Genomic DNA, 19,571 nt, shown 5'->3' on the forward strand with positions numbered 1-19,571 from the left:
ATTTCTTGGAGGATTTGTTTGTTCCTTTTCATTCTTTTTCCTCTAATCTTGTCTACATGCTTTATTTCATGAAGTTGATCTTCAATCTCTGATATCCTTTCTTCTGCTTGATTGATTTGGCTATTGATACTTGTGTATGCTTCATGAAGTTCTCGTGCTGTGTTTTTCAGCTCCATCAGGTCATTTATGTTCTTCTCTAAACTGGTCATTCTAGTTAGCAGTTCCTATAACCTTTCATCAAGGTTTTTAGCTTCCTTGCATTGAGTTAGAACATGCTCCTTTAGCTCGAAGGAGTTTGTTATTACCCACCTTCTGAAGCCTACTTCTTTCAATTTGTCAAACTCATCCTCCATCCAGTTTTGTTCCCTTGCTGGAGAGGAGTTGTGATCCTTTGGAGGAGAAGAGGCATTCTGGTTTTTGGAATTTTCAGCATTTTTGCACTTGTTTTTTTTCCTCATCTTTGTGGATTTATTTACCTTTGATCTTTCATGCTGATGACCTTTGGATGGGGTTTTTGCGCGGGTGTCCTTTGTGTTGATGTTGATGTTATTGTTTTCTGTTTATTAGTTTTCTTTCTAACAGTCAGGATCCTCTTCTGCAGGTCTGCCAAAGTTTGCTGGAGGTCCACTCCAGACCCTGTTTGCCTGGGTATCACCAGTGGAGGCTACAGAACAGCAAAAATTGCTGCCTGTTCCTTTCTCTAGAAGCTTTGTCCCAGAGGGGCACCCACCAGATGCCAGCCAGAGCTCTCCTATATGAGATGTCTGTCGACCCCTGCTGGGAGGTGTCTCTCTATCAGGAGGCACGGGGGTCAGGGACCACTTGAGGGGGCAGTCTGTCCCTTAGCAGTGCTCTAGTACTATGCTGGGAGATCCACTGCTCTCTTCAGAGCTGGCAAGCAGGAACATTTAAGTCTGCTGAAGCTGTGCCCATAGCCACCCCTTCTCCCTTGTGTTCTGTCCCAGGGAGATAGGAGTTTTATGTATAAGCTCCTGACTGGGGCTGCTGTCTTTCTTTCAGAGATGCCCTGTCCAGACAGGAGGAATCTAGAGAGGCAGTCTGGCTACAGTGGCTTTACACTGTGGTGCTTTCTGCCTAGCTTGAACTTCCTGGCAGCTTTGTTTACACTGTGAGGGGAAAACCGCCTACTCAAGTCTTAGCAATGGTGGCTGCCCCTCACCCCACCAAGCTCGAGCATCCCAGGTTGACTTCAGACTTCTGTGCTGACAGTGAGAATGTCAAGCCAGTAGATATTAGCTTGCTGGGCCCATGGGGAGTGGGACCTGCTGAGCAAGACCACTTGGCTTCCTGGCTTCAGCCCCCTTTCCAGGGGAGTAAATGTTTCTGTTTTGCCGGAGTTTCAGGTGCCACTGGGGTACAAAAAAAACAACAACAACAACAAAAAAAACTCCTGCAGCTAGCTCAGTGTCTGCCCAAATACCTGCCCAGTTTTATGTTTGAAACCCAGGGCCCTGGTGGTATAGGCACCTGAGAGAATCTCCTGGTCTGTGGGTTGCAAATCCATGGGAAAAATGTAGTATCTGGGCCAGATAGCACTGTCCCTCAGGGCACCATCCCTCATGGCTTCCTTTGGCTAGGGGAGGGAGTTCCCCAACCCCTTGCAATTCCTGGGTGAGGCAATGCCCCACCTTGCTTCTGCTCACTCTCAGTGGGCTGCACCCACTGTCTAACCAACCCCAATGAGATGAACCGGATACCTCTGTTGGAAATGCAGAAATCACCCACCTTCTGTGTTGGTCTTGCTGGGAGCTACAGACCAGAGCTCTTCCTATTCGGCCATCTTGCCAGATTCTCCCAATTTAGCATAATTTTTAAAAGCCCTAGGGTTCCTGGACTGGCAAATAAGCATTGGCTTCCACTTAAAGTTCAGCAGCGCATTAACCCATAACAAGAGGGTCAGCTTGTCCTTTGAAGTTTCAAAGCCAAGCATTGACTTCTCTAGCTACAAAAGTCTGAGATGGCATATGCTTGCAATAGAAGGCTGTTTTGTCTACATTGAAAATCTGTTGTTTAGCATAGCCATCTTCATTAGTGATCTTAGCTAGATCTTCTGAATAAACTTGCTGCAGTGTCTATATAAGCAGTTACTGCTTCACCTTGCACTTTTATGTTATGGAGACAGCTTCTTTCCATAAATCTCATGAACCAACATCTGTTAGTGTCTAACTTTTCTTCTGCTCTTCCTCACCTCTCTCAGCCTTCATAGAATTGAAGAGAATTAGGCTCTGCTCTTTATTAGGTTTTGAAATGGAATGTTGTGGCTGGTTTGACCTTCTATCCAAACTACTACAACTTCCTCCGTATTAGCAATAAGGCTTTCACTTTCTTTTAATTTGCGTGTTCACTGAAGTAGCACTTTTAATGTCATTCAGGAACTTTTCCATTGCATTTACAACTTGGTTAACTGGTGCAAGAGGCCTAGCTTTCAGCCTATCTCAACTTTTGACATAGCTTCCCCACTAAGCTTAATCATTTTTGGCTTTTGATTTAAAGTGAGGGTATCTTCCTTTTGCTTAAACACTTAAAGGCCATTGTAGGGTTATTAGTTGATTTAGTTTCAACTTGCTGTGTCTCAGGTAACAGAAAGAGGAGGAGAGACAGTGGAATGAATGGCTGGGGTGGTGGAGGAATCAGAACACATCCAGCATTTATGGGTTAAGTATACCGTCTTATATGGGTATGGTTTGTGGTGCCCCAAAACAACTACAATAGCAACATCAATGATCACTGATTACAGATCATCACAACAGATCTAATAATAACGAAAAAGTTTGAAATACTGTGAAAATTACTAAAAATGTGACACAGAGACAAAATATGCAAATACTGTTGGAAAATGGTGATGCAGGGTTGCCATACACCTTCAATTTGTAAAAAATAAAGCAAAAACAATATCTGTGAAGCACAATAAAATGAGTTATGCCTGTATACATAATAACAAGAGCTTTATAGATGATCTACAAAATTGTTTGAAACACCAAGTTATCAAAAGAAGAATTGATAGCTACATGGGATGAGAACTAACATTTACTGAGGTCTTTTTATATGTTATTACATTTTTCCTAGCAACATTTGTGCAAGGTAGGTGATTAATAATGAATTTTGGAGAAAGAAACTAAAGCTACAAAAGATGATGCAACTTGTTCGAGATTTGAATTTAGATCTGTCATTTGGGTTAGCTCCAGAGTGACAAATGCAGATGTTACCTCCCTTACTTGATGTTAATTTGCATGAAACTGTGTATGCCTCATGCCTGTTAACTCATAATATCTATAGCTAAAAGAATAAAAGTAAAACCTTAGGAGAATGGTGTTGAAGCACTTCACTTTTCAGAGCCTTAGGAGTCCTTAGAGCTGCCTCAGAAACCATCTTAAACAGCAAAAGAAGAGCTGAGCTGATTCGGCTCTAAATCACTACCCTCACCTTAACCAGGGAAACTTCATTTTGTCTTTTTATATATTGGAATTTATGCTCATATTTTATTTGGAGGAAGGATTTCACTCCTACAAAAAGTTTAAAAAATAGATACTAGGATTACCGACAGGCAAACAACTTTCATGAAAATTTTCAATGGATGATTCAACTATTGTAGGAAAAAAACCTTTTTTTTGAAACCCAGTAATTTGCTGTGGCAAAAAACAAATATTTCTTGAAAATATACATGCCATATTCTGTCAGTTGATCATAACTTTTTCTTATAATCAAGGAGAGATGATCTTGTTACATGGGAGGAGACACATTTTTGAAAAACTAAGACCAAGTACCTACTGGACCCAAAGACTGGTACATGAGCACCTCTGTGAAATGCAAATGTGATCCTTCAGTTGTTGTCACAGTGCTGGCTAGAAAAATGGTTAATGGTGAAAATAGGCAATAGCAGAAAAACAGAATACTGATGCAAATGCGGTGCATGGTGTTGCTGCTCAAATAACACTTCTTGACTACAGTGGCTTTATCTATGCATGAATGAATTAGAGAGGGAAATAAGACTAAGCTTCATTTCTCTGTGCAATCTAGCAAGGTCTTCTCAACTGAGATTTCAAAAACATGTTAGAAGAAAGCTTACTATACTTTTATCCATTAACTCTAAAATATTAGTTAAAAACGTTATATTCCAAAAATATTACATTTAGCAAATCAGCCATTTGAGTGTTTCACTTTGCCAGATTTTCTGAGCTTTGGTGACCCATCTTTGTATGTTAAATAGGAAAAAAAAAGAATGATATATTTTAAGGCAGATTTTTGCTTCACTAAAAGCTAAAATGATTAACTTGCGAACAAAGACCAAGTTGGACAAGAGCCTTTTTAATTTTGGAAATTTTTGTGGGAAGGCCTGGAAATAAAAAGTGACAAGTGAATGAGTTGGAAATTACAACAATAATTACACAACTTTGAACTTACCATCATAAATTGTAGATTCTTGTTAGAATGCATACTACAGTTTCAACAAAGCAATGCTAATGGGGGTAATAAATCTTAAAGTGAAGCACGCAAGTATTTAAAACAAGCACTAGACTAACCAAAGAAAATATTTTAAATGAGCAATGCTAAATGAATCAAGTCCTTTCCAGGTAGCAGGAGTCTCCTGGATCTCATAGTCTGGCATATACCAAATGGTTTTTGCATGTGCTGAAGTCCTATTTGTGAGTATTAGTAATGGAGCAAAAAGTAATAATGAGATAAAACATTAAGGAGTAATAAATGTTCTAATACTACTTGGGCCAATGAGAGAAGGTAGAAAATTAGTAGGATGTTTTAAAATGGAACAATAAAAGAGAAAGGAATTATAAGATATCTGGATCTGTCTTACAAATTCATCCCACACAAAAGTGGACTTTTTTTTTCCTGTGACCAGTTACAGAATTAAATTTAAGGCCGGGCGCGGTGGCTCACGCTTGTAATCCCAGCACTTTGGGAGGCCGAGGTGGGCGGATCACGAGGTCAGGAGATCGAGACCACGGTGAAACCCTGTCTCTACTAAAAATACAAAAAATTAGCCGGGCGTGGTGGCGGGCGCCTGTAGTCCCAGCTACTTGGAGAGGCTGAGGCAGGAGAATGGCGTGAACCCGGGAGGCGGAGCTTGCAGTGAGCCGAGATCGCGCCATTGCACTCCAGCCTGGGCGACAGAGCGAGACTCCGTCTCAAAAAAAAAAAAAAAAAAAAAAAAAAAAAAATTTAAAAGTTTAAAAACATATAATGGCATCACCACTAAATATTAAAAATAAATATAAATAAACCTATAGTGTGCATATTACGTATAAATTCTTGGGCCAATGAACAATAATGAAATAATTGGTATACATAATGTGGTCATTCATTCCTTCAGAAAGAGGTGTTCTTCTGTGGTTCTCTGTATTGATCCCTAACCATAAGGGAAGTAGAGCAATTGTTTTGAGAACATTATGGTAGAACAAAAAGTAAAGTCTGCATAAGTTTTCTGCACCATTTTACAGATGTAAACAGTGCATAATTATTTAGTTTGTTTGTATTTCTCATTTTCCTTTCTCACCAGTACAATGGAATGGCTAGTTTAAACCATTTAAGCCAATTTCAGCTATTTCCTCCATGATATATGTTTGTGATGAGAAATCTGGCCTAGTTCAATAAGGAGGTTTACAAAGTTGGCAGACTCAGATGCTGTCTGTAAAGGGTGTGTTTAAGGGGGGTGTCAAGTAGGGTCAGTGTGCATGCATGGGTGGAATTTACAATGCTGAAAATTTTAGAAAAAAAGGGGAAATGCCTTTGCTAACTCAATCATCTTCTGCTGACAGTAGCCTAGCCTTGGGGAAAAGGAATGCATTTATGTGATTCTTTTCTCTAGCAACCTTCAAGGTGATTCAAACGTGAATTTTCCTTTTTTACTTGACAGAATGCAATGAGCCAGATTTCCCCTTTCTCTTTGGAGGACTTGCTATTCCCAGAGCTGATGAATCTATGCAAAGCAGCCCCGCAGAACAGCAAAAGGCCATCCCAGAGCTTCTCACACAGAGTCTCATTTTCAAATGCCAAGAAAGGAGAGCAGACGGTCTATCTGTATTTTGCATTTTCTTCCTCCTATAGGGGAAGTGTTCAGAGCCCAGTTCTAACATTCCGATTCTCTATATTTCTACACATCAGCAAATAGTAAAGTGCATTTTAATGCCACAACTGTGACTGAGCTCATTAGTATGCTTCCTCTGTCTCTAGAGTCTTTATCTCCATTTCAATCTATATATGTCATAGAGCCTCAAATGTTATAGCGCTGAACAAATACATGTTGGATTAATAAATGAGTCTCTCAAACACCATAACCACACACAGGTTAACCTGTGCAAAGATCAGCTAGGTTGCTAATCTGGTTCAGGCTCTCCCAGGACAGGTGGATCTGAACCTTTTCTCTCTGAAATACAGGAAGTAGGAAGGGTCATTTTCCTTCATATGCATGTGATGCAGGGAACTAAATACACAGGAGCAATGGGGAAGGTTTACCAGAGGGGAAGGCTGTTTAAAAGCACTGTGATAGCCCCTTTGGCTATTGTGAATTCATCAGAGCTAACAAGTCAGGTAGGATGTGCTCAATAAGTATTTGTTGTTGATTAATGACTTGTTGATTACAGAAAATGAGCAACGGTTTCTAGTCAGTCTATTTACACATTGTATTGATTTCCTTCTAAGACTTCAATACTTGCCAAGTTAATTTTCAGGGGAACAGCAAGCAAGTCACTGATGCTCTGGGGGTTGGCAAATAAATACAAAAAGTTAACAGAGTTCTCCTAAGCAGTATCTTGATGTTCAGTGTTGACCTGCAAGGGAGAGGGCTAGAGAGGACACTAGCAAAGCACAAGCAAATCTGTTTCCCCCTGAAGCTGAACTGTTGTCTGCAAGGCTCTTGCCATGTGTCATGTCCCAAAACCCAAATGGTTTTTGTTAGGGAGTACTATGCAAGGGATGTCATGAGCTTATCTTCAGTCAAATTAGCAAGTGATTATATGAAGCTGTGATTTTGCAAAGTGAAACTCATTATGCAATGCTACCATTGATCATTTTCTTTTCCCATGGGGATATGCAAATAGAAACAACAATTATTTTTGAAAGGTACATTCTTTAAAGAGCTTCTCAATGAAAAATCTACAGTAGTCCTTTGCCTTATCTGTGGCTTTCCTTTCCAAAGTTCAGTTACCTGCGGTCAACTGCAGTCCAAAAATAATAAATGAAAAAGTCTAGAAATAAACAATTCATATGTTTTCAATTATGCCCCATTATGTGTAGTGTGATGAAATCTCTCACCATCCCACTCTGTCCTAGGCAGGACATGAACCACTCCTTTGTCTAGTGTATCCATGCTGCATACACTATCCACCAGTTAGTCACTTGGGAACCCCCTTGCTTATTAGATTGAAAACACATAGCATGTATAGGGTTCAGTACCATCTGAGGCTTCAGGCATCCACTGAGGCTCTTGGAACGTATCCCCTCAGATAAAGGGGCACTTGTTGTATTCATAAAGTTGTAGTTTTCACATTAATGTCATAGCATTTCACATTTGTTCCTATTAATGTATTGAGTATTTAAATGAAAATAAAAGAATGGTTTAAGACCCAGAGTCCCAAATTTTGTTGTACAAAGATTCTATTTTAAGTGCCAAAATTTCTCTGTCCTGCCACATAATGTAATCAGTGATGTTTTTACTACTCCATGAATGAATTCAGAGATGCGTTTAATTATTAGTATCTAGTTAATCACAACATAAATTCATTATATGTGAAGCTAACACCACATAAAGATAATGCTTGACTTTATTGGAAAGTGCATTGTGGACTATTCACAATAACTTGCTTGCCTGCTGGATTTTGTGGCCACAGCTAGAGACACATTAATCTAGAGCATGAACCAACCTGTGTAAGATAGCTCTCATCAGTGTTTCAGGAGGCCATTAGACTGCCTTCTGTAGGAGAAACAAAGGAAATGGTCTCTCTGGATAAGCCTCCTTGCAGAATGCTGTATTTGTACACAGCAGGGGCAGGATAAGACCACAGGCACTCTGTGTGGGCGTCTGAAAGCATCACTCATGGAGTTTTCACCTCATCCATCATTGACAGTTTGCTGCCCTTACCAAAAAAAAGCCACGTAAACCTCTGTCCATTTACATCAATCAGAACAATTTTGGGGTTCAATTCATATTTTGGATAGGTTGATTGGAGACATTCTTCACAATAATAACTTAAAGAACATATTATATATATTTTTATTTTTATAAAGATTTTTGGAATTGTTCTAGCCTGTTAGTGAGAGTAATTAAACTTTATAAGTTATGTATACGATAACAAAACAAATATGGAATGAACAAACATAATCTATGTTACTTTTTTCATAGATTTAGAACAGATATGCTAAAATTATGAAACACAAAGGTAAAATTTCTCTATTGATACTGACAAAAAGAATCTATTAAGAAAAATATGAAAATGGAGAATCTCACTGATGCATTGTGGAAATGTCTGATAGCTGATAGCTGGACATGTGCCCTTTGGTCCGTTAGGGACCCAAAATCTTTAGCTTTCCAGCAGAATAATAAATAAGAACGTTTTACATTCCAGATTCAATTTGTTACAATAAGTTTTATACATTTATATAAGTTTCCATGAACAGGAAAAATATGAGAGAATTTAAGAAACAGAGAATGTGATTTATGATAAGTAAAATGTAGAGTTGAAAAATATATCCAACAATTCTAAGAAATATAAACTTCAATACAGTTACATTGGCTCAATTATCATGAAGGTGAAAGCATTTATTAAACTATCAGCCTCAGAAATTTAAGACTAAACAGAACTACAATATATAATCTTGCCAATTGATCTTTTTTTACTATGGCCATTGTCTTCAATCATGACCTTAATGTCTTCAATAATAAATTCACTTGGGGAATCATTCTGGCAAAGATGTTGGGCATATATGCATACAGTCTTTGGGACTTTTTACAAGGACATCAAAAACAGTTTTATAGACAGCTATTTTTTTTTTTTTTTTCCAGACAGGGTCTTGCTCTGTCGCCAGGCTGGAGTGCAGTGGCGCTATCTCGGCTCACTGCAACCTCTGCCTCCTGGGTTCAAGCAATTCCCCTGCCTCAGCCTCCCGAGTAACTGGGATTACAGGTGCATGCCATCATGCATGGCTAATTTTTTGTATTTTAGTAGAGATGGGGTTTCTCCATGCTGGCCAGGATGGTCTTGATCTCCTGACCTCATGATCCGCTCGCCTCAGCCTCCCAAAGTGCTGGGATAACAGGCGTGAGCACTGTGCCTGGCCAGCCAGCTATTTTTAAAAACTAACCTTATTAATGTAATTTTTCACAGATTCAGAACAGTTATACATTACATATTATATGTCACATACTAAGTTCATACAGCACTACATTTTATATACAGTAAAACTCCAAATGTACATTATCTTTGCATTTATTTAGTTTGAGTTTGAGTTATAAGAAATTTAGAACATAAATACAACCAAGAATCCTTGCACAAAAAGTTATTTTCTTATTTCTACACTTTTTTTCTCATTTTAAGTACCTTGTATTAACTTTATATGCATTCTGATGTATTATTATCTTAGAATATAATACCTGAAAGTGGTGGAAAAATTCTAGCTCTTCAGGTATGATTGCAAAATACAAGTCATAAACTTAGTTACAAGAGATTTTATACCCAAGTCGTATTGTATTTTAAATTAATTCGCTGAGAATTTAACTTGCTCTCTCAAGATATACTTATTAAATTTCTATCATAGTCTATGCATATCATAGATGGAAATATAACTAAGTCTACACCCTATGGAGCTCAGGTCTAGTAGATGAGATAAACACCTCAAGATAGCAACATATAGAAAGATAAGTTCTGACATACATGTACAAAGTGTAATGGAAGCAATGAAGATAAAACAATTATCAGTGCCAAGAGTTCAGAGATGGGATGTCTGAACAAAATAATGAATGAAGAATTTTCCTAACATGAAATAAGCTGCAGGATGGGGTGGAAGCAGGAGGTGGTAGTAGAAGTGGAGATATTCTAAGCAGAGGGCAACATTCTGAAATTATGTGTAAAGATTTCAAGGGAAACTGAACAATTATGTCAATTTCAAGACTGAATTGATGGTCTCTCCCAGATCTTAAATTCTATTCCACATCTATTCATAAAAACATAAAAATTAACTTGAAAGCAGAAAATGTATTAATTTTCATGGAAAATTTTCTGAAAAATCTTAGTCCATCCATAGAAAGAACATTTTAAAAACCAAACGTTTAAATACCTGCCAACTCACCAAAGTCCAAGACTCAAGCTGATCTTATAACATGTAACATCATGCTAAAAATCTCATTTTTATTTCCCTCCATGCTATCTTAATGGGCAATGCCCTGACCTACACCAGCATGCCAGTGATTACCTGTTTTCATTCTGACAAACTCTCCACAAGTGCTCAGAGTCCCAACAGGGGCTAAGATATTAGGAAACGTTCACATCCACAAAGGGGTCAGAAATTCCTTTAAAATAAAAAAATGAATCACTTTAGGGACAGAGTGAGGTAGCTAAGGGGATCTTTCTAGCAGTGTGAAACATACTTGCTAGCTAGAAAGTCGCGCTTGAACTAACAATACTCAATCCTCCTGGAAAAGAACTGAAATCTCGCATTCGGTCTTAGTGAAATTAAATGCAAAATGGCTGAATCATGGGAAAATGTAGACAGAGGGATGAATACACAAGAATGGTCTTCCTAGTCCTTAAAATGCCTCAGAGTCACTATGGAGCCATTCAAGAGTTTGAAATGTTGTGGGCATTGAACTCTTAATAACCTTATTACAACAGGATTGGCTCCTCGTGGTCGACAGTGGTGAGGAGTGGATTCTTCTGGAGGATCATAATATAAGCTATATTTCCAGGAGAACCAGGAAGTAATCCCACTTCCCCTATGACCTCCATAGGACAGAACTTCTGATTTATCAAGGTGGCAGGCCACTGTTGCTCCCCTTTCTGTCCATCACTGTGGCCTCAGGCACCTGAGCACTACATCTTCAATCTTCTTCAAATAGAGCAACTGCTTCTACTGAGATGGCTTCTTCAATCTTCCTCTAGAGTGCCAGAGAACCAATCCTGACATTGTTTTGTCTTTCATTTTTCTTAATCTTGGGAAGATGATGAGGTGCTGAGATGCAAATAAACTAAAAACAGTCCAAAAATTGGACACAGACCAGAGAGAAGACAGAGCTTTAAAATATATAGAATAGTGATAGAAAGGAAGAAAAATAAAATTTATTCCACTGTAAAGTCTTGACTAAATCTTGATTAAAATTGTAATCCTTAATTGATCAAATTCACTTTTAAAAACTGCTTTTAAATAGGCAAATCATAACAATTAGCAAATCACAAGAAGAGTTTTAGAATGCTGCATTATTATCAATTTAAGTGTATGTACTTGAGCAAAATAAATTTATCTTACATTTCTACATTTTCTTTATCTTCTTTTATAGTTACAGCAAGAGACTTATTTGCAATTCAGAACACTGAGTAATAAAATATGCATTCATCAAAGAAAAGTCATTAATATTGAGTACTATTGTGTTTATGAATATGTGGTACCACATTTCAACATCAGTGGTTAAAGTTTATAACCAAAATGTATAATTTCCCCAGGATTCCAAAGAGTTACAGTTTCACTATATGTAAAGCTTGTTGAGGACACATTTAGAAGAATTCATTCTAACCCATTTTTAAGAAATAATTCAGCAATGTGCTATCTATTATTATTAGAATTACATCCCTACCTCTGCCTTAGAGCTTCTATTTTTCAGTCAGTCTTACTAGGCAAAGTCAAGATGATGTTTATGGTTTTAGGTTACAGAGAGTTTGGATTCTAAAAATCTCATTTATAAAAGGTTGTTCCCACTATAAATGGATCCATTCATTCTGCAAATATTTGTTGAGTATCAACTGCCAGGCACTGTTCAATGTGCTCCCAGTACACCAGTGAGCACAGCAGCGTAAGTTCCATGGCCCTTGAGAGTTACATTCTAGTGGGAGAGACATGATAAAACAGAATAAGGCCAAAGCAGGAGGATAACTTGAAGCCAGGAGTTTGAGGCCAGCCTGAGAAACAGAGTGAGACCCTCAAGCCTACTAAATAAATAAATAAATTTAAAAAAAATTTATTTTTTTATAAAAATGGTGTGGGCTTGGTGGTCCACACTTATAAGCCCAGTTACTTGGGAGGCTGAGGCAAGAGGATCCCTATAACCCAGGATTTCAAGGCTGCAGTGAGCTATAATCACACCATTGCACTCCAGCTTGCAAGACGGACCAAGGTCCTGTCTCTAAAACATCAAACAAAGAAAAATATAATAAATAACAAAATTATATAGATGTTAAAAGGTGGTAAGAACTATGCAAAAAACAAAAATACTCAACATCAAGAAAAGGATTGAGTATGCAGTGGTAGGATAGAGGGTGAGGGAGAAGTGTGGATTGAATTCTTCAATAGGGAAGGTGGGATGAACCTCATTGAGAAGGTGAAAAGTGAGCAGAGATTTGAAGGAAGTGAGAGAGTAAGCCAAGTGGGTGTCTGAAAGAGCAGTGGCCCTGGCAGAGGAAAGAGGTAGAACAAATATACAACTCCAGCAGTTTCCTAAGGCAGCTGGAATGTCCCCAGATGATGAACATCAGAATTGGCTGCACCACTAGAAATCATATGACTGAACTTTTATTTTTCACAGATAAGGAAACCAAGGCTGAAATAAGGTCAATGACTTCTCCAGGATTCCATGTCTAGTTTATAGAAGAAGCAGGTCTAGTACAGCTCCTAGCCCAGGTCTTCTGAAAGTCTACGTTGCAGACTTTCTTTCTTTTTACTTTTTCTTTGTGTGTGTGTGTGTGTGTGTGTGTGTGTGTGTGTGTGTGTGTGTGTGACAGAGTCTCTTCTGTCTCCCAGGCTGGAGTGCAGTGGTGCGATCTCGGCTCACTGCAACCTCTGCCTCCTGGATTCAAGTGATTCTCCTGCCTCAGCCTCCCAAGTAGCTGGGACTACAGGTGCCCACCAACACGCCTGGCTTATTTTTGCATTTTTAGTAGAGATAGGGTTTCGCCATATCAGCCAGGCTGGTCTCCAACTCCTGGCCTCAGGTGGTCTGCCCATCTCGGCCTCCCAAAGTGCTGGGATCACAGGCATGAGCCACTGTGCCCAGCCTTCAAACTGTTATTGAATACAGTGTGTTCAAGTTCTTTTTTTTTTTTTTTTAGACGGAGTCTCGCTCTGTCGCCCAGGCTGGAGTGCAGTGGCGCAATCTCGGCTCACTGCAAGCTCCGCCTCCCGGGTTCACGCCATTCTCCTGCCTCAGCCTCTCTGAGTAGCTGGGACTACAGGCGCCCGCCACCACGCCCGGCTAATTTTTTTGTATTTTTAGTAGAGACAGGGTTTCACCGTGGTCTCGATCTCCTGACCTCGTGATCCGCCCGCCTTGGCCTCCCAAAGTGCTGGGATTACAAGTGTGAGCCACTGCACCCGGCCGTGTGTGTTCAAGTTCTTTAAGGAAAAACTGCATCTACAACTTTGTGGAAACATTCACAGCATGCATCACAGTGTATTATCAGTGGGACATGGGATGTTTGCTCTGAATCCACAGAATTGTCTTAAAGAGGGAGTATGTTTTTCTTCACTCACCAGGTTGAGTTACATTATGAGTATTGTATTAGGGTTCTCCTGAGAAACAAAATCAATAGGACACACACACACACACACACACACACACACACACACACACACACACACGCATGCATGCATGTATATGGAGACAAATATAAATATTGAGAGAGAGATTATGAAAAATTGGCTCACACAATTATGGAGGCTGAGAAATCCCAGAATTTGCCTTCTGCAAAATGGAAACCCAAAGAAGCAGTGGTATAATTCATTCTGAGTTCAAAAGGTAGGGAAAGATGAGATGAGCTGTTCCAGCTCAGCAGTGAAGCAGGAAAAAGTGAGTGAATTCCTCATTTCTCATTTCTACACCTTTCGTTCTACTCAGGCCATCAGTGGATTGGATAATGCCCACCCAAACTGAGGAGGGTAGTCTACTGATTCCACCAATTCAAATGCTACTCTCATCTAGAAACACCCTCAGAAACACACCCAGCAATAATAGTTAATCTGGGCACTTTTTGACCCAGTCAAGTTGGCACATACAATTAACCACTACAGCTACCCTTAATTATGAGCCTTATCAGACTTCAGAAAGTACCATTTTGAGGGTAGCCAGCCTTAGGCAAAATCGTTGTCGTTAGAAAATGGCTATTAGCTACAATTAAACCCAGAAAATCATTTTTTGAAGGTCTAGACACTTGTAGGTTGACAGACTCCCACCTCTTCTTCCTGGTGCTGGTGTGACTCTTTTCTTTCTTGGGCTCTGATCTCCAAACAGTCCTTAATTTCATTCACTGTTCTTGATGTGGGATAAAATAAATGGTGTAGGCTTGCTGAGTTTATTTCCGGTTAGCACCATCTTTTCTGCAGTAAAGATTCCTGAGGAGGCCCACCTTCATGTCAATCTGCAAAGTTCTACTTCCCAGGGTAGTCACCATGAGTTCTGTTGGCCCCAGTTTCTTAGACTCTACTCTAGGGCACACCAACTCTTCAAATGCCCACCAAGAAGGCATTTGGAGAGTTGATGTGCCCTGGAGTAGAGGCTAAAAAATTTTCTGGGAGTGCCCAAAATGGGCAGAGAGCTTACGCTATGAGGGCAACACCATGGGTTGCTTGGGTTCTATCCCACACACTGGGGGAAGTAAGTGGAGAGAGATATTTCAAGGCATGCTTAGGAGGGTAAGAGAAAAATGCAATCATGTGAAAGAATGAGGCCGTCTCCCAAGTGAATTCAAAAATAAATGCAGTGTAATGGTCTAACTACAAAGTCCATATTCCTTCCACTCCATTATACTGCCTCAGACTATCTTCAATGCATTTGAATAGCTCTACCATGCCTCTCCTACCAAATTGTTGTAACTCCATTATAACGTTAATATAATGTATATGGAAAGGACCAGCACAACCTGTTACACATTTTCTTCTTTTACTTTGAGACTTTTATCACATGTTAATACTTACAGATAGATAGATTGTAGCAAGTATTGTTTATTGCCTTTTTGAGATATAAGGGCAATTTAAATAACATTTATTTAAATTATATTATTTGTTAGGAGTGATTTGAATTGACACAAAATTCTAACGGCACATGATTGTTCAATCTATAGTTTAAACACTTGCCATTTTCCTCTTGATATTGGCTTTCTTTGGAAAAAAAGACTGTTTCAGAAAGACCAGCTGCTTTTAGTCAAATTGGGCAAAACAGAATCTAAGTATCTTGCAAAGGCTATTGCATTTCACCATTCTTACTGAATCCTTTATTCCTATGCAAATCAAGCCAGGAAGAATCAATGAAGCACCACCTGGCAAAGATCCAAAGATTCACCACCCACGTTGGCTAACCTAGAGACTTTATTTTCTCTTGGCATGAATAGTCCAAGAACTGTAACAAATAAACCTACATCATCTAACTCTTCCGGATGTTCAGAATTAGCCTCAGGTCCAAGCTGAATTCTGGCTAATCACTCCTGAACTGCTTTTTAAAAATTACTATAGAAAAACTATTGCCAAAACTTTGGAACTTGACTGGGGAGCATGTGGGGAAAGAGTTGTTACCTAAAACACAGGAAGCTAAAATAAAAATAAACAATTTTTTTAAGGGTAGGTGTGTCTTAAATATTACATGAGACACATGTATAATAAAACCATATTCACAGTTTATCTGAAATTACAATTTAATTGAGCTTCTTTTATTTTTATTTGGTAGCTCTGGCAATCCTGAAAAGAAAGAGACAAAATCTATAATGTGTTATTCTTTCAACTACAACAAGTTAAGATCAGGCTTAATTTCTAGTTTTGGAGATGAAAAAAATGTTCTGAGCTGAGGTTGCTTACAATGTATCATAATACTTCATACCAACTTTGACTGTGTGGACAGCTTTCCATCAGATTCTGAACAGATACTGATACTATCTGATGGCCTGTATAAGGCCCTTGTTAGTCATCAGGTAGGAATGAGTTCCAGCATCTCCCAGCATTGTCTGGAATAAAATCAGCTACTGTCCTCTGAGCTGAAAGGATGCCTTTTTATTATTGCCCAATCTCTTGAAGCATCCAGTCCCTACTTCCTACTCTTTATGACAGTCAGCATACAGTACTTTTTGTTCTAACAGGTGTATAATGATGTATCTGATTACTTATCACAAGGCATTTTGTTTTTCAATACACTAACAGGATGTCAGTGTAAAGAGTTTGTTCCTACTTCAATATGAGCTAATAATTTTTAAATCCTTAAACTGAGAATTTTTGCTAGATGCATTTTGGTTCCTCAGACATCCTAAGCACGAGGCACATTCTCCTTCTTTGCTTCCTTATGTTAACAGCAAAACTAGCTTAATGTATTGAGCATGAGTCCTTGTTTAAGCTTGAACAAAAACTATCAGCTTTCTATCTGCTTAATTAAACCATAAAGTTGTACTTACATTCCATTGTGTGTAAGTGAAAAACAATTACTTCATGACATTATTCTTGTTTTTGAAAAAACCACACACAACAAAATCTTTTCATTCAAATATCAGAGTAACAATGGTAGAAACATTTCGCTACGACAAAACAGTTTTTACATTTTATGTCTAGAATTTCAGTACAAGAAATACCTGTAGAAATACAAAATCAATGCTTAGCTAATGAGTGGGACAATCCCAGCATGTCTTCTGGGGCAGGATACAATACCTGATTGGAGACTCTATATAAATAACCAAACAATATTCATCATTGGGATACTGCAGAGGCCTCTTTCAAATCTCTATACTATATACACAATAAAATCTATAGTTTCATTAGATTTTTTAAAGAGTAGAGAAATAAATTGTACCCAGTAAAACTTTTACAAAAGATGGTGAGTACAAATCTTTTGGAATTACAAACATACATAAAATAAGATTGACTCCACTTTCAACGTCAGGTATACTGTTTTTGAGAGTATTTACACAGCCTTCTTCCCACATCCTCTAAAGTTAGCAGCAAAATCAACATTGCTTTTGGAAAAAATATATATTATTATTCTTTGTGAAACCCAACAAATATTCAGTTTTTTTTTCAAAAAAAATATCAATTACAAAAATTTATACACTCAAAAAGTATATGTAAAGCATATGGGCCTGTTAAAATTTGCCACTCTTCTTATGAACTAGAATATTACTAGTACTTTGAAGTCCTATACACATCTCTGAAAGATTCACTGATATTCTTCTGAATTTTAAAATTATCATTCTCTTGTATTTCTTTGTAGTTTTGATGGCAGCAGGGGCCCATCTGGAGCAGCCACTCCCATGATGCCAGCTGCAGCAGAGGAGGCACAGCCAGGGCTGAGCACTACATGCAGCTGGTGAGAGCTAAGCAGAGGTGGAAGCCCTGCCCCCTTCTGAGTTGGCAGGATGGGAGTCTTGCCCTCCCTGGGTGCAGCTGGGGCTGCCCAGCCACAGCATAGAACTGCTTGCTCCCATTGACTGGCTTCTCCCTGCTCCCGGGACCTGCTCTGATCTCAGAGCAAAGTTTAGGCCAAGCCTGGGCACTATCACAACCCAGGTGGGTGTGTGCACATCTGGGGCAGCACTGACATACCAGCCCCCCCTGTGGCCTCAGCCCCCTCTGTGCTTTGGGCACTGACACGCACAGGAGGAAAGCCAAATGGGGGCACAGGGTGGCTTAGTGCTGGCCTGCAGGCACCCCTCCTCCACACCAACAGCCTGGGTACCATGAATGTTGGCAAGAGGCAGACAGGCTCCTGGGTGGAAAGGGATGGGTCCCAGTGAAGCCCCACCTTCAAGTTGGGGAAGGCCTGAAACCTGGAATCTGGGCTGCCAGCCCCACAGACCAGAGTGAGAACTTATGGTGCTTTTTCTAGGCCAACCCATGGCTGCCTATGGAGCAATCGGCACATGTTTCCTCCTGTCTGAAGCCCATAAAAACCCTAAACTCATCCAGACTTGGAGAGAGGATGGGATGGTGACCAGCCATGGAGAGCAGTTACCCACTCCAGAGTCTCCTCTCTGCTGAGAGCTGAGCAGACATCAGGATTGCCAGCTGCAGTAAGGAGCTACCTACTCCAGGGTCTCCTCTCTACCAAGAGCTAAACACCCAACAGAATGGCCTACCTGCAGAGAACTACTCACTCCCAGGTCTCCTCTCTACCGAGAGCTGACACTAACAGGGACACCCTGCCTGTGGAGAGGAGCTACCCAATGCAGGTCTCCACTGAGCTGTTCTGTTACTCAGTAAAACTCCTCTTTGCCTTGCTCACCCTCCACTTATTCTCAAACCTCATTCTTCCTGGATGCAGGATAAGAATTTGGGATCTGCTGAATGACAGTGCTCTTTTGAGCTGTAACACAAACAGAGCTGAAACACGCCCCTTGCTTGCCACATTGTAGGTGACAAGAAGAAGAGAAGAAAGAAGGAGAGAAGAGCTGCGACTGTTCAGGGAACCCAGACCTAGGAGCTCTCTGAGCCAAGGCTGTAACACCTTTTTGGGGCTCTGAGGTTTCTGTCATCTTCAAGCAACTGTATTCCCCAGTGCCAGCCATGGAAGCTGCTTGTGGTATGCCTGGTCCAGCTGCAGCCTTACAGAGAGCCAGTGCCTGCCCCATCACAGCCAGTGTGCCTGGCTATGTGTAGTGGCCAGACCCCACGCTTTCTCACTCACACACCACTCACTGCTCTGCTCACCCTTGGCAGGGATGGGATCCAGGCCAATAGTGTAAGCCAAGTGCAACCTGCCAGGCCAAGTGGGCCCGGAGGGCCTGAGCAAAACTCAGGCAAAGGCACCACTGGCCACAGACGTTTCTGACTGGTGAAATGACACCCCAAGGATCCTGTAACTATTTTACCACATATGTATACACCCTCTAAAAATATTGCCTAGTGTTTTATATATTTACCCTGTTTTCTTTTTGATAGAATTTGAGTAATTTTCATATTTTTATAACAAGGATTTTATGTATATGGACTGGATGCAGCAGCTCATGCCTGTAGTCCTAGCACTTCAGGAGGCCAAGGCAGGAGGATCACTTGAAGCCAGGAATTCAAGCCAGCCTAAGCAACATAACTGCAACCCATCTCTACAACAAAAAATTTCAAAATTAGCCAGCCCTGATGGCAAGTGCTTGTAGTCCCAGCTCCTCAAGAGGTTGAGGTGGGAGGATTGCTTGAGCCTAAAACTTTGAGGTTGTAGTGAGGCATGCTAGCACCAGTGCACTCCAACCTGGGCAACAGAACAAGGTCCTGTCTCTTACAAAAAAAAATTGGGTACATGATTCCCGTGTATATGTGAAAACATTTATCTAGGAATGGAGATGCTCCCAGACTATGCACATTTTAAACTCCTAGAAAATGCCCCAAAACTATCGTCCAAATGATGCATTTATTCTCTCCCTCGCAGTCTATAAAAG

This window comes from Hylobates moloch, unplaced genomic scaffold, assembly GCF_009828535.3.
Source record: "Hylobates moloch isolate HMO894 unplaced genomic scaffold, HMol_V3 SCAFFOLD_2, whole genome shotgun sequence".
In the NCBI taxonomy this organism is placed as follows: Eukaryota; Metazoa; Chordata; class Mammalia; order Primates; family Hylobatidae; genus Hylobates; species Hylobates moloch.